We start from the raw sequence: 22990 nt of genomic DNA, 5'->3' as shown, positions 1-22990 counted from the left end.
CCGGCCGACAGGGTGCTTTAACTAGCCTGGCACCTCACTGCACACAGTGAATCAGTCTCTCCCGCACTATTTCTGGGCCTGCTCTGTGGGATTCATACCCTTGTGTGCTCCTGACCTGCAAAACCAGGCCCATATGTAGCTGTGTTGTTCTCCCAGACATGAGGCCTAATTGCCTAAAAGCAGAGAGTGTAGGAGTCTTGGCCCACTGCTCACCTCCTCAGCCAAACGAGTTGGAACTCTGACCCCAGCCCCAGTCTCTGGCTCTGTCCTTGCTGCTTTGGGACCTCTGCCCTGCCTGGGATCCTGTTCCCGTTTCCTGGCTTTGCACTTCCTTGTCCTGACCATCTTCTGCTTCAGCTCCTCCAAGGCCATATCATGATTCTGCTACCTGCTCCCTGCATCTGAGCCCTGCCTCTCCCCATCTGCACCACGCCATCTGCCTGCCCTGAGACGTCAGTGGTCTCTCAAGCCAGTCTCCTCATCGTCTCTCATTTTATTCCCATTTCTTTCTACCTGCTCTCCTTGCTTCCAGCTCCTCCACAGATCCTCTCTCCAACACAGTGGTTTTCAAACTGTGGTCCCTGGACCCAAGGCAGCAGCACATGGGAGCTTGTTAGGAATACAAATTCTCCAGCCGCAGCCCAGCCTTGCTGAATTAAAAACTCTTGGGGGAGGGACCAACGATCCGTATTTTCACCAGCCCTCCAGATGATTTTGATGCAGTCAAGGTTGAGAACCTCTGTGTCTAGCATATTCTCCCTGCAGCTTCCGGAGTGTTCTTTCTAAAATCCAGGACAAGCCCTCTCATTCTCCTGCCCCAAAACAGCACATACCTCTCTCTTGCCTTCAAAATTAACTTTCAACTCCCTTCTTAAGAACAGTATCAGGCCAGGCACAGTGGCTCACGCCTGTAATCCCAGCACTTTGGGAGGCCGAGGCGGGCAGATCACGAGGTCAGGAGATCAAGACCATCCTGGCTCACACGGTGAAATCCCGCCTCTACTAAATACAAAAAAAGTTAGCCAGGTGCGGTGGCAGGTGCCTGTAGTCCCAGCTACTTAGGAGGCTGAGGCAGGAGAATGGTGTGAACCCAGGAGGCGGAGCTTGCAGTGAGCCGAGATCACGCCACTGCACTCCAACCTGGGCGACTAAGCAAGACTCCGTCCCAAGAAAAAAAAAACAAAAAACACAGTATTGGAGGATCTTTACCATCTTGCCCACACTTTCCTCTCCAGCCTTCTCCTTTAGACTGTGGAAGGCCCGGTGGTTCCAATGTTGCCTTTCTGAAGCTTTCCCCATCCTCCTGGTTGCTCTTCTAGGCGCTCTGAGTCCCGGCACTTCCTCTCTCTCGGAGATAGTTTTGATGTACTATAATTACTCGGGAACATAATGATCTTCCCTATTCGCAGTGAGGTTCTAGAAGAAAGGATAATGGTCAACCACTGGGTCGGTGCAGAGTAGTTGCCAATATGTATCTATTGATGGCAGAAATCAGTATAAATCTTACTAGTGTCCATCAACATCCCACCTTCACCCCCAGCCATCCTTCCAAGCCCACCCACCCTACCATCTTGACACAGCGCCCACTGGTGGACCCTCAGGGCCTCCTGGGATCTCTCTCCATCCCGTCGTATTCCTGTGAGGGCTTCTAGGCCAGGTCACTTCCAGCCCAGTCATTCTGCAGCCAAACAGCTCATAGGAAGAGTGAAGGCGAGGGCCTTCCCGGGCCCCCTTGTGCTCATGGAGATCTGTTCTCCATCGCAGGGGTGTCGGGGGAGACAACCTCAGTGTCTCCTTCAGGCCCCATCCAATGGTACGAACGATGCCCAACTCCCGGAGGAAAGATGCTCCGGCTTCAAACTACCCTCCTGTGACTGGACTTCAGGCTGCAGGACAGGGCTTGGGGTGAAATTCATTTTGCCTGCTCCCCTCTCCCACTAGATTTACCTTCCCAATGATGTCTGCTTGCACCAGTGTTAAAATGAGCCTGCATTCCCTGTGCACACAGCAACGGCTTGGCAATCCGGAGGCAAGGTGGGAGGCGGAGAAACACTGAAACGAAGTCTTTCTGCCTCAACCCACAAAGTGAACCACTCCCCAGGTGGGTCACCAAGGATGGTAGTCATTGTTTCAATGGGATCTGAGTGAGCTAATGAACTTCTAGGGGATTTCTCAGACCTGTCAACAAACCGGCTTCTCAGATGTGTTTCGCCAAAGAACGGAGCCGAGATGCACAGAGGAACTCTCGCCGGACACTCAAGTTCAGGTTTAAGGAGCATGGGCGCTTTTGGGGCGGGGATAGAACCAGAGTCCCCAGTTCTCTTGGAGCCACCCTTTAGGGCCTGGTCCAGGCTCCGCTGAGCCCTGAAGCCCCTCCCACTCAAGCCTCTCCTGTGTCCTTCAAACTCCGGCTTCCGAGACCGTTGGAAGGTGGTGAAGGGGGCATGGTGTTTGTTTCTCTGTGACTTCCTGGCTCTGGCTGCAGAGAGCAGTTGGCTTGTGTCACACTCATCCTCAGTCTTGATTAGATACACCCCCACTGTTCCCCTGAGCGTGGCTCCAGAGAGAGTCTGCAAGGGTCCCTCTGTAAGTAGAAGCAGCCTCCATCTCATTGGCCCCCCTGGAGACGGCCCGGGTCCCCTTCCGCAATGATGCTACACACACCCGCTCCATCCTCTCCCCACACCTTGCCCTCAGGTCACCTGGCAACCTCAGGGCAGCCAGCCTGGCCAATCACCTGTGGCTGCCAGCATCCACCTGCCTCCCTGGGCTGGAGGGGGCAAGAACTCAAGTGCTCCCCCTGCCCCTGGCTTCACCCCCACCCTTCAATACCCCCCCCCTACTTCCCCAGACCATACAGAGGTAGCACAGTGACCAGCATTTCGCACCTCACCCTTTGCTCCCTGCCCGAGGCCCACTCTGCAGCTTAATCTGTGACATTTAACATAAATAGTTTTCTATTCCCAGCTGACCTTTAATGGCTTTTATCATCAGCTGTGGTTCCTGGCAGCCGTACAAGAGCTGCTGTCGGTTGCCCAAATCTATTCCAACAGAATACCCACGGAGAGCCCATGGTTTTCGCCACGTGAAGCTGGGTGGCGGGGGCCTGGAGATGTCTGCCGAGACTTGAGCTTGCCACTCTTGGCCCGGAAATATCATTACGTGTTTCAATTAGAATTAGTGGGGAAGCCAGTTATTAAGTGGTTAGTTATTATGGTAATGGAGACACTCCACAGTAGCTGGTGCGGGCCACTCTTGCCTTCCTCTAATGGCCACTTTTTAAATCCCTAATTTCTCCCTGATGCTCTGTTTGCAAGTGCAGTAGGATGGAAATGGAGGGAAGAGACCAGAAAGGGGTGGGTTTTGCATCCCCCTCTTCCCCTCCGCACCCCTTCCCCAGCCAAGATACCATTCCCAGCAGGTGTGTGCTGTAGTGACATTAGCAAACCCTCCACCGGAAATCCCAAGCCGTGTCTTCACACTCTCAGAAGCAGAAGAAGTCATTGTCAAGGCCAGCGCCCACTTCCACCAACCCCTCTGGGCATCTTTCCTCCCACTCACAGATGGTCACTGTGTCATCACAGAAAGGATGTGAGAGGACCCCTGTGGAGGTTTGGGTTTTGCAAAGACCCTGCAGATACTGAAGGTGCAGAGAAGTGAATGAGGACTCTCAGGCTGAAGGGCAGGAGAGTGGAGCTCTGGGTCTATCTTGCTAATGACCTTGAGCAAGTCACATGTCTTCCGGAAGCTCCAGCCCCTCCCTGCGTACTGAAGGTTCACACCAGCTCTCAACCCTTCCTCTGCTCACCTGAAGGATATGGCATTCCCTCCTCAGGGGTGACGGCCCATAGCTGGGTAAATGGGGGACGCTTGCCCAAAGTCACTGCAGCAAAGTCGGGCAGAGGCATGGCAGTCTGGAGTGGGGGTCCTGGTACCCTGCTCCCCTCCCTCACTGATGCTCAGTCTTCTCTGCCTGGAGGAGATGCTTGCAGAGGTGCCTTCTTATCTATCTTGCCTTTTTTTTTTAGACATGGTCTTGCTCTGTCACCCAGGCTGGAGTGCAATGGCACAGCTCGCAGCTCACTGCAGTCTTGACCTCCCAGGCTCAGGGGGTCCTCCTGTTTCTTTTTTATTATTATTATTTTTTTTGTAGAGATGGGGGTCTCACTATGTTGCTCAGGCTGGTCTTAAACTCCTGGGCTGAAGTGATCCTCCCACCTCAGCCTCCCAGTTAGCTGAGACTACAGGTGTGTGCCACCATACCTGGCTAATTTCTTTTTTTCTTTTTTTTTCTTCTTTTTCTTTTTCTGGTAGAGATGCAGTCTCCTATGTTGGCCACGATGGACTTGAACTCCTGGCCGCAGGCAATCCTCCTGTCTCAGCCTCCCTTAGCACTAGGATTATAGGAATGAGCCATCATGCCTGGCCCCCATCTTGCTTTCAAATATTCCTTTCCCACCATCCCTCCCTCCTCCTTCCCCAGGCCTGAGTAGGTCAGCAGCTTCTCTGCAGTCAACAGGCAGAGCTCACAGTCTTGGTTCCAGCCTTCACCAGCCACATGCCCTGAGGCAAGTGCAGAGCCCCTGATCCTCCCTTTCCTTATCTGACAACACATCATAAGTGATGCAAGTGAAGACATCCACATGGGCTGGCAAGAGGTGAGAACTGTTATTGGTCATGATTATTGCTGTTATTATTTTAAAGACCATCAGAGGGGAAACAAGAAAAAGAAAAAAAAAAAAAACAAGAAGCAGCCCACAGTGGCTTCCTTATCCTCGAACTCTGATAGGTCCTTAAGGAGGGGAAGGAAAAGAGATGCAGAGGCCAAACAGGAGGTGAAAGGGGCAGAACAGAATGGAGACGACTAGGAAGAAAAACAGAATGGGAAGCAAACAGACAGAGAGAGAGAGATGAGAGAAAAAGAGAAGAGAGAGAAAGAAGAGAGAGAGAGGAGAGAAGAGAGAGAGAAAGGAGAGAGAGTAGAGAAGACAAAGAAGAGACAGGAGAGAGAAGAGAGAAAGAGAGGAGAGAGAGAAGAAAGAGTGAAGAAAGAGAAAGAGAAGAGAAGGGGAAGGGAGAGAAGGGGAAGGGAGGGAAGGAGAGGAGAGAGGAGGAGAGGGGGGGGGAGGAGAGGGATGGGGAGGGGAAGGAAGGGGAGGGGAGAAGGGAGGGAAGGGATGGAAAGGGGAGGAGAGGAAAGAGGAGGGGGAGGGGAGGGGAGGGGAGGGGAGGGGAGGGGAGGGGGGAGGAGAGGACTGTGGGTGGTGGGGTGGGAGACTGGTGGAGGGAGAGGTGCTTAGTTTGTTTCCTGCTCAGCTGAGCCAACAAAAAAGAAAATGAATCCGTGGAGCCCATACAAGGTGGCAGAGTTGCAGTGCCGAAGCGCAGCTCAGTGGAGGAGGCGGCAGGCACGGGGCCCAGAGAAAATTATCTTTCTAACCACTACGTTGGTACCATAATCACCTGCACGCAGCAGCTCTGGTTCCTGGGGGAGGGGCCACCAGAGAGCCACTTGGTTTGATTCCTTTAATCTTTTGACACGGCCTGTCACGGAGGAGTATGTAATTAGGCCGCACTGTACCTTCCCAGCAGCCCAAGCCGCAGGCAGCTCGCAAGATGAGAGCAGGTGCTGCTGGAGCCGCCGGGCTGGGCCGGGTTCTTAATTGGCTTATGTGCTTCTCTTGGAGTCTGTCCTGTTTTTCCAGGGATGCAGCTACCTCCTGGACGGTGGTGGGGGTTGCTCTCCCAAGGGATCTCTGAGGGACCAGGGACCCTGCCATGATGCTGGTTTGGGGGCAGGGTGGTGGCAGGTGAACTCCAGCCTGACCAGCTGATGGCCTGAGAATGTGCCCTGCCTGCTCCGAAGAGCTCCCTGACCCCAAAGACCCTGCTGTGCACGCATCTGAACCCCCATCCCAGGTCTCTGCACCTTGCTATAAAGAGTCAGCCATGGAGATGTGTGTGGCGACCCCAGGAGCACCAGGAGGGAGGCTCTCCTTGCCTGGAAAGAGACCAGCCTCTTGTTTTCTACGGTGGACAGGCCAAAGGGATACAGTCACAAGGGTTTGAGGATTTGGGAAGTGGAAGAGATTTGAGGGTGGCCAGGAGGGGTTTGGAGCCCTGTTTTGCTCAGCAAAGAGCAGAGTAACACAGGACTGTTTATTCAGGCCCTACATGATGGGGATGCTGGTGTCTGCCCAGCAGCTGACACGCTGTGGGGGTGTCTTCAGGCAGCGCTGCTTCCTCCTTCTCCCTGGAGCCTCAGCCTCTCCTTGGGTGTGCAGGAATCTTCCCCTCCATCCCGCAGTGGCAATTTTAGAAGAGGGTGGCAACTTTCCCCTCTTCCACAGCCAGCGCCTGCTCAGCAGTCTTCCTGTGTGAAAAACTGAACAGCAGCCCTTGGTCGAGTCATCCCCCAGCTGGGAGCAGCGGGGCTTCATGTAAAAGTGTGGAGCCAATCAGAGCAGGGAGAGGGGGTGACCTAGGGAGCGGCCACGTACAGGGATGCCCTGGCCCATCCCTGAGTGTCCTACGACACTCTGCTAGGCCTGGGAGGCCCAGGCATGGACAGGAGGGCAGGGTACCCTATTGACCGTCTGCAGGATTCTGGAAGGCTGAACGACATGGTGATAATCAGCTCAGCTCTGGGGTCCAAACGCCACTTCAAATCTCAGCTTCACCAGACAGGGGTGACCATAGACATGGTTTAACCTCTTTATACTCTGTCTTCTCGTCTGCAAAATGGAGTAGTAAAGGAATTATTGAATCCTAGAATTGCTGTGAGCACTAAAGCGGATAGCTAAGGCAAGAGTTTGGCACGGGAGACAAGCTCCACAATGTCAGCTGTGGGGTTCCTTTGGCATCATCTCATCAAGTCCTTTGACCCCAGATGGGACAGGAACCCGGGAAGTTTTGAGATCCTAGATTATTCTATCGAAAGGTATTCTATCTAGGTCTCCTGGCCCACACTTCTCCAGGACGTCCATCTCAGCCACCCCAGGTCCCACTTCATTGTTCAACAGCATTCCCAGAAAGGAAAGCTGTGTTCTCCTCTGGCCCAGCCTAAGTTGTAGCGAGGTGAAACGCCTTCCCCTGCCCCCTCTAAATAGTAGTTCTAGGTCTTCTGGAAACTCACCAGCAGCCACTCTGGATCCCTGTGGCCTGTGGACCCTCAGCGTCACTGTCCCCCGGGGGCTTCTGAGAGACACAGCGTCTGGAGTCCCCGCCCAGGCCTGGAGAGTCAGAACCTGCCCCTGGACCAGATCCCCTGAGGATGTGTGCATGCAGAGAGTGTGGGAAGGCTGCTCCATGCCTCCTAGGAGACCACAGTTCTCTCTCACCACCGTGACAAGCCTCAGCGATGTGTCCCTGGGAAATGCGAGCTACCTGCAAGTAAATTATTGTTAATAGTTACAGTACCAACATTTGCAAATAATGTCATTTTTGAAAAAGGAAATTAGAGCTGACTCGAAGTTATTCCTATCAAGACATCACCCTTATGTCTGCATTCTAACATGCTTTCTTGAAGGAGAATTACCGTCGTGATGCACACGCACGGGGGACCTCGTCAGCAGGTGTCCACTAAGGAGGGAGGACCTAACCCACCCGTCCTCCCGAACAGCAGTCCTACCCACTGTGCTCCCAAGAGATGGTCAGTCAGATGGTGTAGGAGGCAGAATGGCCCCAGGCAGCCACATCGATGCGGTGCAGGCCTCCTTCTCGGAAATTCTTCCTTACGTTGGTCTGCAAGACGCCCCCCCTGGAACTCTTACCCTTCCTTGCTAAGTCTCTGGCTGCACATGGAATTAGCCCACCTCGTCTTTCACAGGACACAGCTGTTCCTTCCCGTTGCTGCCGTAACTAATTGCTACAAACCGAGGGGCTTGCAACAACAGAAACTGATTCTGTCACAGCTGTGGAGGCCGGACGTCCAACAGCAAGGTGTCGGCGGGATGTGCTCTCTCCAAAGGTTCTCGGGGAGGATCCTTCCTTGCCTGCTCCCAGGCGTCCCTTGGTTTGGGACTGCCAAGCTCTAATCACCGCCTCTGTCATCTGTGGTTTTCTCCTCCTCCCTCCCAAATCTCTCTCTGCCTCCCTCTGTCATGACACCTGCCACTGGATTTGGGGTCCCCCCGAATCCAGAATCTCATTTTGAAATCCTTAACTCAGTTACATCTGCTAAGATTCCTTTTCCAAATAAGATCGCATTCACAGGCTCTGGCAAGCAGGACGTGGACAAATCTTTCGGGGGCCACTAATCGACCCACAGGAGGTCCATTCAATTATTTAAAGGCACGCTCTCAACCAATTGCCTCTTCTCCATGCAAAGACAAATCCCAGAATCCTTCGGTAGATCTTCCATGTGATCTACTGTCAGCCTGACTGACACCCCTGGCCCTGGGCAGAATGTCTGTCTCCTCCCAGACAAAGGACGTGAACAATTTTTTTTTTCTTTTTTTTTTTGAGACAGAGGCTTGCTCTGTTGCCCAGGCTGGAGTGCAGTGGCGCAATCTTGACTCACTGCAACCTCTACCTCCTGGGTTCAAGCAATTCTCCTGCCTCAGCCTCCCAAGTAGCTGGGACTACAGGCGTGCACCACCGCACCCAGCTAATTTTTTTGTGTTTTTAATAGAGACGGGTTTTCACCATGTTAGCCAGAATGGTCTCGATCTCCTGACCTCGTGATCTGCCTGCCTCAGCCTCCCAAAGTGCTGGGATTACAGGCGTGAGCCACTGCGCTCGGCCAAGGACTTGAACGATTTTAACCTGGTAGGGTAGGATGAGCTATGGTGGGCAGTGGGTGGTGTCACTTAGGTAGAGAACTTGAAAAAGGAGGTTCCCAAAAGCAGGGCTGGGACGTGGGTGAGGCAAGAGAGGTGACTGGAATCTAAGGCACTGCTCTCTTTCAGTCTCATGCAGGCAGGCCCGTGAGTGTGAGTGCTTACATCCATACCCTGGGCCTCGCTCTCCTCTCCCTAGCCCCGGCCTGCCCTAAAGAAGCCAGCTGGGGGACTTCCAGGACTTCTCTCTCTGGAGAAACATTCCAGAACTGAGCCACCCACCAACATGAGTGAGCTTCCTGCGAGAGTGAGGGGGGACTCCCTGAACCTCTGCTGGGTGCTCCCCACCGCTGCCACACCAGGTTCCCAGGGGTCAGTCCCATCCCTGCCTGGGGCAGAGTCAGGGAGAGTCCTGGGAAGAGGAAATGGCACATGGCAAAGGGTTTCCTTCCCTGAGGGTCTCAGCCACTGTACCTTATTCACCACGCATGGGAGTATCCAGGGATCGTGCCCCCTGGGGTTGGCCGGTATACAGGTTCTGCGGTCGTTCCAGGCATTTCTCGGCAAACCACCGCCGAAGACTCAGACTCTTTCATGGACCTCCACTTGTAAGCCCCTCTGGAAGCTGAGGGTGACTCCTGCCTGGCGTGGTGCCTACCCAGCCTCATCCGGGTAGCCGCTGGCACTGCAGCTTAGGAGCTTATGGCTGGTCCCCCAGCCTTCCTCCCCACTCAGCCTCCTGGGCTCTTTTAACAACCCTCATTTGCAGAGCTGTTTTAAAGTTTTGCAGAGAACTTTTTACCTCTCCTTTAATGGGACCTTCACAATGACCTCGACATTTATTCATGAGCCCATTGTATTAAGATGAACCTGAGGTGAAGGCAACAAATCTGCTGCCCCGGGCTCCACAGCTCAGAATCTGGGGTCAGGACTGGTCTCCGGGTCCATCCCTCCCAGTGATCTGCTCTTCCTTTGCCAAGCATCTTGGACTAGACGTGCAGCAGGAGCGTCGAGTGAGTCCAGGTTAGGCATCAGCCTGCGGGCACAGGCCTGGTTACCTAGAGTTGCCTCTTCTGACCGAGAGGAAGAATTCATGAAGAGCCAGCCTCCCGGCCTGGCAGGCAAGGGTTTCACCTGGTCATCAGACTTTTTTAAGAGGCACCAAGGAAGCAAATAGCAGGTGGCCGGGCCAGGATGGACATGGTCAAAGTGAGTCAGCTGGTTTCATGGAGCTGCTAACCCAGCCGCCACCCTCTCCTGCCTTCCAAGTAGCAAATTCTCTGGTCCTGCTCGCAGTCAGCTTGTACCTGGGTTGCCCATTCTTGAAGAATGCTCGCTGCTGGGCCCGCCTCTGTCTCTGAGATGAGGCCAGGAAAGCTGGGGTGGTCTCACTCTGTGTCCTGGTTCCACCACACCCGACCCCCAGGACAGCTGAGAAAATCTGCAACCTTTCACAGCTGGTTGACTTTCAGCACAAATGGGCAGGTGCCTAGAGCAGCCAGCAGGATCCGCTCATCTGAAACCACTTGGGAAGCTCCAGGGAATGGCTCTCCATCCAAGCTGGCAGGAAGTGAGGTGGGCCTCAGCCTGGGCCCAGATTTGTCAGGGTAAATGCCACCTGTGGGAACTCAGGCTTTGCCTGGCAGGGGCCCTCAGAGCCGTTCTGAGATGACTTTTGCTTCTGCTGCCAGCAACGGCGGGTTCCATCTCAGGGAGGGCAGGGAATCAATCCTCCATTAATTCTCAGGACTGGTTCTTTGAGCCCACCTGGGTTTAGTCCTTGATTTCACTATTTACTGGGTGACCTGAAACCAGTGACTCAACCTCTCTGAGTGCAGGCATCCTTCTCTGTTAAGTAGAAATAACCATAGAAACTCCAACCTTACAGGTTGTTAAAAGGATCACATTAATTGATGGATGGAAAAGTACTGGTAATGTGTAAATGCCTGGCAAATGCAGTTACTGGTTGTTTTTGGTTTTTTTGTTTGTTTGTTTTTTGTTTTTGTTTTTGTTTTTTTGAGACAGTCTCTCTCTGTAGCCCAGGCTGGAGTGCAGTGATGTAAACTCAGCTCACTGTAACCTCTGCCTCCTGGGTTCAAGTGATTCTTCTGCCTCAGCCTCCCAAGTAGCTGGGATTACAGGTGCCTACCACCATGCCCGGCTAATTTTTGTATTTTTAGTAGAGATGGGGTTTCACCACGTTGGCCAGGCTGGTCTCGAACTCCTGGCCTCAAGTGATCCCCCCCGCCTCAGCCTCTCAAAGTGCTGGGATTACGGGTGTGAAAATGTAGTTAGTGTCATTACTGTTGTGATGGGAAGCATGCCAAGGGGCAGCCAGCAGCCATACCCTGCCCACTTACCCACCTTTCTACTCTCCTCACGGTCCCCCTAATACCACGTTTCATAATGCCAAGGCTCACTGCTACGGTTATGAGAAGAAATGGGTCCCCTCCAAATTCATATGTTGACACACTAACTCCTAGCACCTCTGAATGTTACCATTTTGGCAACAGGGTCTTTAAAAAGGTAATCAAGGCAAACCAAGGCCACTGAGGTGGGCCCTAATCCAGCACGACTGATGTCCTTATAGGAAGAGGATATGTGGACAGAGACATGTGCAGAGGGAGGACCACGGGAGGACACAGGGAGAACACAGCCAAGTCACCAACCCTGCCTACGCCTTGATCTCAGACTCCCAACCTCCAAAACCATGAGAGAAGGACTTTCTGTTATTGAAGCCCCCCAGTCCGTGGTGTTTTGATAGGGTAGCCCTAGGAAAAGGATACCGTTATGTGACCCATCGTAGGTTCGGGAAAGCATTTGTTCTGTAGGACATCAATAGGGCTTGTGTAAAAACAGGATTCTGCAGTCAGACGAATCTGAGAACCACTGGGTCGAGCATAGCTCACCAGGTTTTCTTTACTGGAAGCCTCCTCACAGCCATGACTGTGCTCATGGGTGTTCTGAATCCCTAGGAGGGGAGAGATTGGGGGCATTTCCCACCCTTTCTTGAACATGGAGTCCTCGCCATTGCAAAGCACAGGCTTTGTGTTCCGCAGAACGGGCCTTGGCAACATGCTGGAAGCTGAGACCAGTTGGGGTGGGGAGGAGGCATGGGGGCGGGGTGAGACCCCGGGCCCTCTGCCTGTGCTGGCGAGTCCCTCCATCTCCCTTATCAGACAAGCAGCAGGGCCAGCCAGGAGTGCCACGTTTTATGGCTCTATCATGTGTGAGATCTTGCCCATTAGGGAGAAGCTGTCAACACAAAACATAGATTTCAAGATACACTTTCTACTCCAGGATTATGAATAACCCCTTCGATCATTAGAACCAGAGCAGTTTTTAAAAAATCCAATTTGTTTCCCACTTCAGAACCCATTTTGTTTGCTTCCTGCCCTCTGGGTTGGGGAGGGAGGGCTGGAGGCTGGAGCCTTCTAGAATCCTGGCTCCGGAAACCTTGCACCCCCCAGAAATTGTGCAGGTTTTTCATCTGAAACCTTGATTTTCCTAGGAATCATCTGTTATCCATTTCCTATAACCCAGCTGTGTATTTCTGTTGGAAGGTATTCCCTTTATAATCAGACAGAGCTGCAGGGGGCCCTGTGGAGTGGGCAGCATCCCCAGAGGGTCAGGAGGAGACATTCCAGACAGTCTCCCAGCGGAGAAGTTTGGGAAGGTGCTGATTTCATCTGTCAAGTCGTAAAGCAATGCACTAATCCAAAATTAAACAAAAACAAAAATAATCACCAGGCAAAGGAGTGTGAAAAATCCCCATTTCTGTCTCTCTCTCCTCATCAGCGACGGAAACCGGGGCTTCCTAGAAGAAACGATGCATTCCCTACCTCCTCTGTTTGTGCTGCAGTGAAAACTGTCACGAGAGATTCATTGGAACATGTGCCCTTGTTCCACTCTCATCAGCCCACCACGGGGACGGGAGCTGTTCATCTTTTTGGCTCTGCTCACAGCCTCCAGAACACTTGTGAGGGGCACCTTGCGGGCGCCGTGGTCGGAGGAGGCCCCTGGAGCTCTTCCAGAGGCTGGCACTCTCCGCAGTTGTTGCTCACCTACCTGCTCAGGCCAGGACGGGCCGGAGTGGACAATGTCTTCCCAGGAGGCTGAAGCTGCTCTATCACTCACCAAACCCCCTCATCTGCCGGCCTGACCCTGTGCTATGCTGGAAATAGCACTCGAGGCGAACATCCTCCCTGACCTGGAGAAGGGCAGTGCCCTGGAAGGAGAGGGCACAGAAGCAGCTGTTTACATAACCTCTGAGGGCTGCAATGGGGCAATGGGGTGAGCAGGAGAGCGACAGGAGCCCGGGGCAGCTGGTGACCCACCCCTGGAGGCATTTGTGAGGTGTCGGAAGAGGAAACCCCTTGAGCAGGGCCTGCAGGGATGGCTAAGAGTCCATCAGGCAGATGAAATGATTTGCTTTCCTCACACTTACCAAGCTTAGAAATGACCTCCTTCGTGCAGGTGAATGACTTTATTCATGTGTATGACTCACCTTCTTCATGCACGTGATGATCTTACTGTTTTCGACTCACTTTCATGCATGTGATGACCTTATCCATGTATGTGACTCACCTTCATGCATGTGATGACCTTATTCATGTAGCTGATTCGCCTTCTTCATGCATGTGATGACCTTATCTATGTATGTGACTCACCTTCATGCATGTGATGACCTTATTCATGTAGCTGATTCGCCTTCTTCATCCATGTGATTACCTTATCCACGTATGTGACTCACCTTCTTCATGCATGTGACAACTTTATGAATGTGACTCACTGTTCGTCTTCCCATCCCCCTAAAATATAAACTCAATGAGAGCAAGACCTCTGTCTACTTCTTTTTAATCAGCATGTCCCCAGTGCCTAGCTCAGTACACAGTAAGTACTCAAAACTACGTGTTGAATGGTTGGGAATGAAGGCCAAGGGAGAGTCAGGGTGGGAAGGACCTTAGAGAGTGACAGGTGCTTGCCCCATCCCCCCAGTCTTAACAGGAATCACCCCCCAACTTCCCACCCTGACAGGTCCCAGGACAGCCTCACCAAGAGCTGCATGGCCATGAACCATTCCCCCTCATAACTCCCAGATGCACCAAGATTGCCACGGAGAAGGCCCAGATGAGGTCCCTGGGCTGTACCCGCTTGCCAGCAGGTACAGAGCGGCGGGTGGGGGCCGCTGGCTGGCCCTGCCACGCACTCCTCAGGCTCCCGCTCCTGCCTCCCCGAGCCTCATGCCTCCCCGAGCCTCAGTCCTTTTAGCTCTCATTTGTAAGTGGGCCTCAACCCAAGCGCAAGATTCAGCGGGAATCCGGCCGGGTTCCCAGACGCTTAATTGGAGCTGGGCTCTTCATTACCCGCACACCTGTTCCCCAGCACCATATGGTCTGAGGTAAATAGTCTATAATTGTTTATCCAGAGTCCATTCTGCCGTGAGTGAGTGAGTGCGGGACCGCCTCCACCGCCACCTCCAGCTCCCCCGCCATCGCCCCTGCCACTGATCCCTCACCGGGCTGCTGAAGGACGAAGCCCCACACAAGGTTAAAGAGTTTACAGCTGTCCCGGCAGAGCCACCTTCCATGTCCGGGGGCCCACCTTGGAGCAGCCTCTCCTCCGGCTCCAAGGAAAAGTCCCTGCCCAGCTATGCAACTGCTGGGAGCTTGGCAGCCGGGTCTCCCTGCCCTTCCAGCGTGGCTGAGCAGCCGGGCCCCTCGCTAGCACTGGGATCATTTATCTCTTTCCCCGTGGAGGCTGGAGGACGTCTGAGAAGGGCCTGGGCTTTGGACCTGGAAGGCATGGGCCTCGCCTGTATCTCCGCGCTGCCACTCTCCAATTTAGTGGCCTCAGGTGAGTTTCTTCACGTCTTAGGCTTTGGCTGCTGCGTCTTCCAAAAATCAGGACATGATTTTTTTCTGTATCACGTGGTCATTCGCAACAGAAGGCGTTAATGTTCACGGGGTACGTCCTGTTGGGTCAGCACGCTGCCCTGTGCTTTAGAGATAGGGCCTCTTGGAGGAAGGCGCTTTGATTATAAACACTTCACAGAGGAACAAAGTCAGGCTTAGGCTGGTGAACCCACTTGCCCGGTGCTACCCCAGCCAGAAACTGGGGGAGCTGGAATTCTAACCCAGTTCTGTCGATTTTGGAAGTTGATCTCCTGACCACCATCCTATATTTACATGATGAGATCATGCATTACAGAGGCCTGGCCTGGTGCCTGGCATATAGAAGAAAATCAATAAATGCCCATTCTTTTCTCTCTGCCCTTCCTTCAGTGGACAGATGCCCCTGCCACCACCACTCAGGCTTCTGGGAGGCATCCAGAGCTCCGGGCTGCCAACGTGCCCTCCCCCAAGATACAGTATAAATAGAGCAGAGCCCAGTCCCCTCCCCAGTCCCCTTGCCTTTGTTCCTGGCCAGCCCTACCAGGAAGAAGTGGCCCTTCCCCACCGTGCAGCTGATCCCCAGATGGCCCTGGACCACCATGCAGCCAGGCAGGAAAAGGGGGAAGGCAGGACGGCAGGCAATGCCCCAACAGAGCTGAGCTCTCAGCCTTGGAAGGAGTCAGATGAGTCTGTCTTAAGAAAGAGCAAGGGCCCCTGAGCATTTTGGGGGATCTGACTGAAAGCATGACCCTGTGCAGGAGGCAGAGTGCTCGACACCTTGGGGGGAACCAGAGCCACACGAGAGCCTGGACACTCGGGGCACCTGGGGCCTCTCTTCAGGGGCACAGGAGAAGGCTGCTCTTCACCATCTCACCACCTGAGTTTTTCCCTTTCCTGCCCAGAGCTCCTCTGCCCGCCCAGAGCTGCTCTAGGTGGATGGATGGCTTCCCCAAGCCCAAGAGAACAGATGCTGTGTCCTCTTAATCTGCACGGAATTGGTCTTTAATATGATGAAGGGCTTCTAGACCTTTCAGCTCTGATGGATCCCCTATATAGCAGAGTCACTGGCTCTTACCAGAGCCTACCTGGGCAGGCAGGCGCCCTCGGGTGGGCTCAGAGACTGTCTCACCCCAACCAGTCGGCAGCAGCTCCCCCAGCCCAGAGGAAGGATGAGACCCAAGTCCTATCGTTCGAGACACTGTCATCCCCCTAGATAGACAGACAGCAAGTTCCCAGTACACACACTCATCAGTCCACAAAGAGGAGCTCCACACATGAAGCACACGGCCACAAGGAAGCCAGGAAACCAGGGGGAGCAGAAACAAGCGTTGCTGGAGCCTGTGGGGTAACTGGGGAAGTCTTCCTGCAGGAGGTGCCCCCAGGGGCCTTGAGAGCTCTGATCCCCTTGAGGTACCTGCTGGCTCTGTGGAAGGTAGAGAATCAGGCAGGAACGAGAATTGCAACCAAGAAAAAATAGATACGGAAAAAAAAAAGAAAAGAAAAGCTTTTCCTAGCAAGTTTTCCATCTGCCTACGGGGAGACCCTTTGAAGAAGAGCCTGCGGCCGGAGCAGCAGCAGCAGCCGCCCCTCCCATCTCCCGGAAGGGGAAGGAGTTTTAAACAATACTTAAGCTGCTGTATAAATTGGCCCCTAAGGGGATGCCATGCAGCTCTGCCTTGGCCTGATGAGCATGGGGATATCTGCAAGCCCAGGCATCAGGCAGGGCTGCTGGAGTGGTCAGCAGGGTGCCCGCTGCCCTTGGCATCGGAAAGATGCAGCGTCCTGGAAGCAGGAGTCCCACTCCCTGGGAATGTGAGCCTCTGAGGAAATCTCTGTCACTCAAAGACTTGGAGGGCCAGGCGCAGTGGCTCACGCCTGTAATCTCAACACTTTGGGAGGCTGAAGTGGGCAAATCATGAGGTCAGGAGTTCGAGACCAGCCTGACCAAAATGGTGAAACCCTATCGCTACTAAAAATACACAAATTAGCCGGGCATGGTGGCATGTACCTGTAGTTTCAGCTACTCGGGAGGCTGAGGCAGAAGAATCACTTGAACCTGGGAGGTGGAGGTCGCAGTGAGCTGAAATTGTGCCACTGCACTCCAGCCTGGGCAACAGAGTGAGACTCTGTCTCAAAAAAAAAAAAAAAAAAAGACTTGGAAACCAGACTCAGGTGTTCTGGTCAGGGTCCTGGGTGGGAGTCAGAGCCCTGGATGAAAGGGAAGAGGAAGGAATGTGTCCTGGACTCCTGTTCTACGGCTGGACACGGGACCAGGCACTTTATAGACACTCTCTCATGTAACCTTCGAAGACCTTCCTGCTAGTTACCACTGCTACTCCCATTTCACAGATGAGAAAACTAAGGGCCAGAGAGATGAAGTCACTTGCCCAAGGTCACAAAGCCAGAAGGGGCCAGAGCCGGCATTCGAACCCAAGCATACGCTGTGCCTCTCTTTGAACGTTCCACTCTGGTTCGGGATGGTGGAGCAGCTGGAGACAGTCCCCAGACCTTTGCAAACTGTCCTGGACTTTGTGGCACAGCCTCAAGCCCTGAGGTGCAGGGGATACACAGAGCTGGCAGGGTTTGAGATGACAGAGAAGGGCTGTTCTCCCGGGCTCGTTCCCTTATCAGAACACCTGTGTCCAGCTTCAAAGCCACGGCTGTCATTGCCAGGGCCCCGTCCACACCTCCCGGGCACCCAGCGGGCAGCACATGGCACAGGCATCTGGGACTCACCTGAGGGCTTCTATCAGCCCAGGTAGGGGCCGAGCTCAAGGGACTGGGGAGTGAATGGCCCTGGAAGCAGCCTCGGCCAATGTCAGATGGACTCAGAGGATGAAATCTCCAGCTGCCAAGTTCCCCAGTGGAATTGGGCCCCACTGCCCATGGCGGTAACCTTCTCAGTAGCACAGCATCCTGTATTCACTTCTTCCTGCCCCCGTCTCCTTCCCCACTCCCCTAACCTAGTACTTCCCCAGATCACCTCCCAAAGAAATCAATGCATACAACCCCTTGTCTTGGGTCTGCTTCTGGGGGAACCCAAGCTAAGCCCTCCCCTGTGCACCCTTCCTGCCCCCATCCCTGTCCCTTCGGTCCACCTGACCCCCATGCATCAGGAGAACGAAGGTAGGTTTTCTTCTCAAGGAGACAAAACTAATAACAAGATCACAAGCAACCGAAAGACACAGACATCAAATATTACACACCCGGAGTGAGATCCGTATCTCTCTATCTGTAGCGCTGTGCTTTAGAGTGACGGCGCGGCCGCCGACCCTCTCATTGATGAAGTATGTTATAAGTGCTAAGTAATAATAATACTGTAAAATGCCTCAGTGCTCAAGCATGAGCTCCGGGCTCCAGATAAAATGCCAGACAGATAGATTAGCAGGCGGAGGAAACGCTCCAAAAGCCATCTCCCCACAGCTCCCTGGGCTTAACAGATAGGTCCAATCAGCCCGCTTCAATTACTACTTGGGGACTAATAGCCAAGAGACTGATTAAATCCCCTGTCCAAGTGCCTGTGCTGTGCAGAGCTGGTGACAGCAGGACAGCAGGACAGGTGAGAACAAGGAGAATGAGACGGGATGGAGGCGCGTGCAGGTCGTCTGAGCAGATCTGGGCTAATCCTACTGCAGTGCCCCATCTGTCCTTACTGAGCCATGTCCGAAGCCCAGGCCACCATCCCCCAGCACTGGCTGGGCCCAGAGCAAGGCTGGCCATCCTCTGCTGTCCTCCTTGGCTGACTCCTCTCCACTTTCCATCAAGAGAAAATGGAGAGGCTGAATGAGGCCACAGAGAACCAGAAGGACAGCTGATTTGCTTGTCCTCGGGGGATAATGTGGGCGAAGGAGGTGGTTTTGCCTCAGAACCAAACCCAGGTGGAGGGGAGCATCAGGCAGTGAGGCCTGCCTCAGAGCGAAAGGCAGGAAGAGGAAACAGTGGCCAAAGCATTAGACAAGGGCCCTTGAGGACTGTGAGCCCCAGAGGCTAGAACCTGAGTAGGGGGCATGAGAAATGCAGAGAAGGAGAGGTTCCAACTCCCAGAGACGCTGCCTTCCATGGGGCGGGGGTGGGGGGCCAGTGAGGGCACCCCAGGAGCCACAGCTGGGTGACTGTCAGCCTCAATCTCCACTCGCCCCCAGACACCTGCTCCCCGTGCCCCATCTGTTCCAAGGTAGGAAAGGTCAGAGTGACAGCTGTCGCTGCAGTGGGAGGGGCAAGGCCTTCCCCAGTGGAAATGTATCATGTATGTCCTGCTGAGCCGGGGAGCCTTTTTTCATATAGGGCCTTTGACCTTCAGAAAAATATTTGAATCAAGGAGTGTGGGAGGAGGAAGAGGAAGAAGAGAGAAAGGGGGGAGGGAAGGAAGAAGGGAAGGGGAAGGAGAAAGCCAAGAGGAGAAGGAGGAGGAAGAGGAGCAGGAGGAAGGAGAGGAGGGAAAGGAGAAAGGAACGAGGAAGAGAAAGAAGAGGAGGAGGGAGAGTGTGGGAGGAGGGAGAGGAAGCAGAAACAATTTACACTAAATTTTATATTTGAGAGAGAACACAAGGAAACGTTTGATTTTTTTCCCTAGTCCATCTGAGAACAAAATAGTGTGAATGTTGCTGAACATGTGTTTTTTAAAAATGAAAAACAGAGAATGTAAAATCGTATCCAGGCCTCCCAACAAGCAGTATCTGAACGCTCACAACTGGGTCTGCTGCTCCCAAGGGACAGGGCTGTGTGAGGGAGGAGGCAGGGAAGGAGGCTCCTTTGACAACAGGCTAGGAAGCCTCTGGGTGCCAGAGACCATGAAGCCGGAGGAACTCGCCCCTCCTTGTTGAAGAAGAACATATAAATGCTCCACATATGGAAACTCAACTTGTAAACTCTCATTACTCATGAGCCGGAGGTGAGCAGATGGGAAATGAAACGGCACCAGCAGCGAGCCGGGGAGCCCCAGTGTGAGTGTGAACCGGTGTGCGCCGGGAGGCCGAGCCTGGGAGGGGCAGCCAAGGGCGAGAGAGGGCGGGAGGAGGCGGAGGTGGGGCCGCGGAGCAGGAGCAGGAGCAGGAGCAGTGCGTGGAGGCTGTAGCCGGAGGGGTGGGATGTGGGAAAGAGACCAGCAGGGAGGGGGCCGCTCACCTGCAGGTGGGCACAGCGGGAAACATGAGTGAGGGGCTCTTTCTTCCTTTTTGTTCCAGAGGGTCTGAGAGCGAGGAGGAGCAGTGCCCGTGGATGGCAGAGCAGACCTCGCCTGGGCCAGGTCTGGGCTCTGCTGCCACAACCCAGGTACATCCCATAACATTCCAAATTCCTCCACAACCCTCTTTTGTGTTTTCATTCTAAGAGAGGAGGCGCCAGACTGGAGTCCTGCTCCGTAGAAACAGGTCTCTGGCTCTGCCTGGGGGCCCCTCTCTGCTTTCTCTCGTGTTCCTTGCTCTTCCTCCCGTGTTCCTTGCTCTTTCTCCCATGTTCCTTGCGCTTCCTCCTGTGTTCCTTGGCTTCCTCCCGTGTTCCTTGCGCTTCCACCCAAGCTTCAGAAGCCTGTGGTCACCTCAGTGGGATATGGGGCTTGGCACATGAATCTGTTTGCTAGGGCCGTCATGACAAAGGTTCGCAGGCTGGGAGGCTTAAACAACAGAAATTCGTTCTCTCGCAGTTCTGGAGGCTGGAAGTCTGAGTCAAGGTGTTGGCAGGGTTGGTTTATTCTGAGGCCTCTCTTCTCCTTGGCTGGGAAGTGGCTGTCTTCTCTGTGTGTCTTCACATGGTCTTCCCTTTGTGTTTGTCTGTGTCCAGATCTCCTCTTCTTAGAAGGACACCAGTCATACTGGATGGGGATCCACCATCATTTTAGCTTGATTGCCTTTTTTTTTTTTTTTTTTTTTGAGATGGCATCTCACTCTGTTGCCCAGGCTGGAGTGCAGTGGCACGATCTCGGCTCACTGCAACCTCTGCCTCCCAGGTTCAAACGATTCTCCTGCCTCAGCCTCCCAAGTAGCTGGGATTACAGGCACGCACCACCATGCCCAGCTAATTTTTGTATTTTTAGTAAAGATGGGTTTCCCCATGTTAGCCAGGATGGTCTTGATCTCTTGACCTTGTGATCTGCCTGCCTCGGTCTCCAAAGTGCTGGGATTACAGGCATGAGCCACTGCGCCCTGCCTTGATCGTTTTTTAAAGACCCCCATCTCCAAATGCAGTTACATTCTTAGGTGCTGGGGTTGGGTGTCCACATCTGGATTTGATGGGGTTGCAGGGCAGCCCATGGCAACAACCAGCAGAGGAGATGCATAACAAGGGTAGGGTGGGGAAGGTAAGAGGCAGGGGTTTGGGAGGCTGAGGCAGGAGGATGACTTGAGGTCAGGAATTTGAGGCCAGCCTGTCCAACATGGTGAAAACCCATCTTTACTAAAAATGAAAAAAAAAAAAAAATTAGGCGGGCAGGGTGGTGGGCACCTATAATCCCAGTTACTTCATCTCAAAAAAAAAAGAAGAAAGAAAAGACAAAGGAGGCAGGGGCCAACTGCACAAACAGACCCTCTTTTAAGCCCTCAAGTGATAGTGCTAATGGTCACCAGGGCAGAAAGTGGGCAGCCCCTCATTCGGGTAGACCCCAATTTATACCTCCTGTGGCTTCTGTTTCTCCTTCTCCTCCTGCTTGGGCAGGACCTGCTGTGTTCTGCCACCCTGAGTCTCAGGCAGCAAGTGGGACAGAGGTCTGAGAAGCAGGGGATCCGGCTGTTGTTGTCAACAACCCCCTTTCACCTTCTCCCGTCCTCAGGGCTCGGCAGGGAGCGGGGAGAGGGCAGGACCTTCAGCCTAAGTGGCAATGATTGCTGGGGAGACTCGAGGCCAAGCCACCGAAAGTGAAGGGAAGAGGAAGGGAGAAAAGGCCAGGGATACTTGGTAAAGCTCAGAAGAAAGGAAGCCGAGTCCATCTCTGCCACATCCCGGCTGTGGAGCGCTGCACATGCCTTCCAGTGTTTCAAACCCTCATCACCACCATGAATGAGGACGGCATCATCAGTGGCTCCATTTTCAGAAGAGCAAACAGAGGCCCAGAGGGGTCTGGTGACTTTCTAACACCATGACTAGCAGGTAGAGGACTTGTAGTTTGAACCCAGGTTTGTCCGACTGGCCAGCTCCCTTTCTGCTGCCTTTCCTACCCTGCACTGCCAGGCTGTGTCTGTGTGGTAGGTCCCCAAGCTGGAGGGTGAGCCCCCGAGGTTACCACATGTCAATATCAGGCAGATCGTCAATCCAGGACCTCAGGGAAGGTTTAGAGGACGGCACAAACCAGAAGTCAGAAGTGAGCCCAAAGCCAGGAAACCCAGGATGACGGAATGCTGGGAAGAACAGGTGGTCTCCCAAATCTAAGAGGAAAGGCTAATTTGGTCAAAGCCCCAGTCATGGGAGCCCTGAGGTGTGCTCTCGAAACGCATCTGAGCAGGTCTTGCCCTAACCCCACGCAGTTGCAGGCTCCCTGGGCCAGGCAGTGAAGGTCAAAACCATGCTTGCAGCATGATCTGAGTCCAAATGAGGGGAACACAAAAGTGAGTCCTGAATGTCCCAAGTTCTCTCAATTAAGGGAGATGCTGTGCTTGGGGGATCAGCCAGGTCACAGCAGAGAGCAAGAAGCAGTTGAAGATGCAAACTTAGGTCACCCAGCACTGACCTGGCCCAGCCATTGCTCTTGGAAGCAACACACTGTTGGGTGACCGGGAAGGAAGTTCTTAACAAGAGCTGGGATGGAGCTGTAGTAGGAGGGGATCACACATCTCCTCCGGAACGGCTTCTCGGCACTGATAACTGGATGGGGACCCGAGGCCAATGAGTGAGCTTTCTCTCTCTAGCCCATCTATGTCCAGGATAATGATGATGACAATAAGACCAGTGCCAGGCTTCCTGGGTTTACTGCATGACCTTGGCCAAGGGACTTAACTTACCTATAGCTTTTCTCATCTGTAAAATGTGATAAACACAGCACCCTCCTCACTGATGAGTCAACCCAGGCAAACACCTCCCAGCCTACCTGGCCCACAGCAAGCACCTCTGAGCGTTAGCTGTCAGTGCGTGCAGGGGACGCATGTTGTCCCGCCCTCCCAGCAGCTGGTAGAAGATTCCTCTTAGAGCGAAAGAACTGCCTTGCTTTTGAAAACTCGTTGGTAAGGTCCCTGGTGGAAGAAGCTAGGGCTTCATAACCCAATGGGAGATGAACTGCTCCGTAAAAGACAAGGCAGGAGTGTATTGGTTGCACTGGAAGGGGAGGAAGCACAGAGCCAGGGTCAGGAGGGTGGGGAAACCAGGGATTGCAGAAGGCTGGGAAGTTGCCCA

General features: G+C 53.6%; 1 long non-coding RNA gene across 1 annotated transcript; it reads right to left on the bottom strand.

Moving 5' to 3' along the window:
- Positions 1-6113: 6113 nt before the first annotated feature.
- LOC101011519 lies at positions 6114-22744 on the bottom strand. Its single transcript, XR_004179255.1, has 6 exons — positions 22689-22744; positions 19799-19998; positions 12353-12492; positions 11690-12037; positions 7136-7382; positions 6114-6734 (listed from the first exon to the last, which is right to left on the bottom strand). It is a non-coding gene; the product is annotated as an uncharacterized LOC101011519 (long non-coding RNA).
- Positions 22745-22990: the final 246 nt, after the last annotated feature.

Source organism: Papio anubis, chromosome 17, assembly GCF_008728515.1.
Source record: "Papio anubis isolate 15944 chromosome 17, Panubis1.0, whole genome shotgun sequence".
NCBI classification, from domain to species: domain Eukaryota; kingdom Metazoa; phylum Chordata; class Mammalia; order Primates; family Cercopithecidae; genus Papio; species Papio anubis.
Note: the sequence above shows the minus strand (reverse complement) of the source record. Positions and strands in the feature narration are given on the sequence as shown.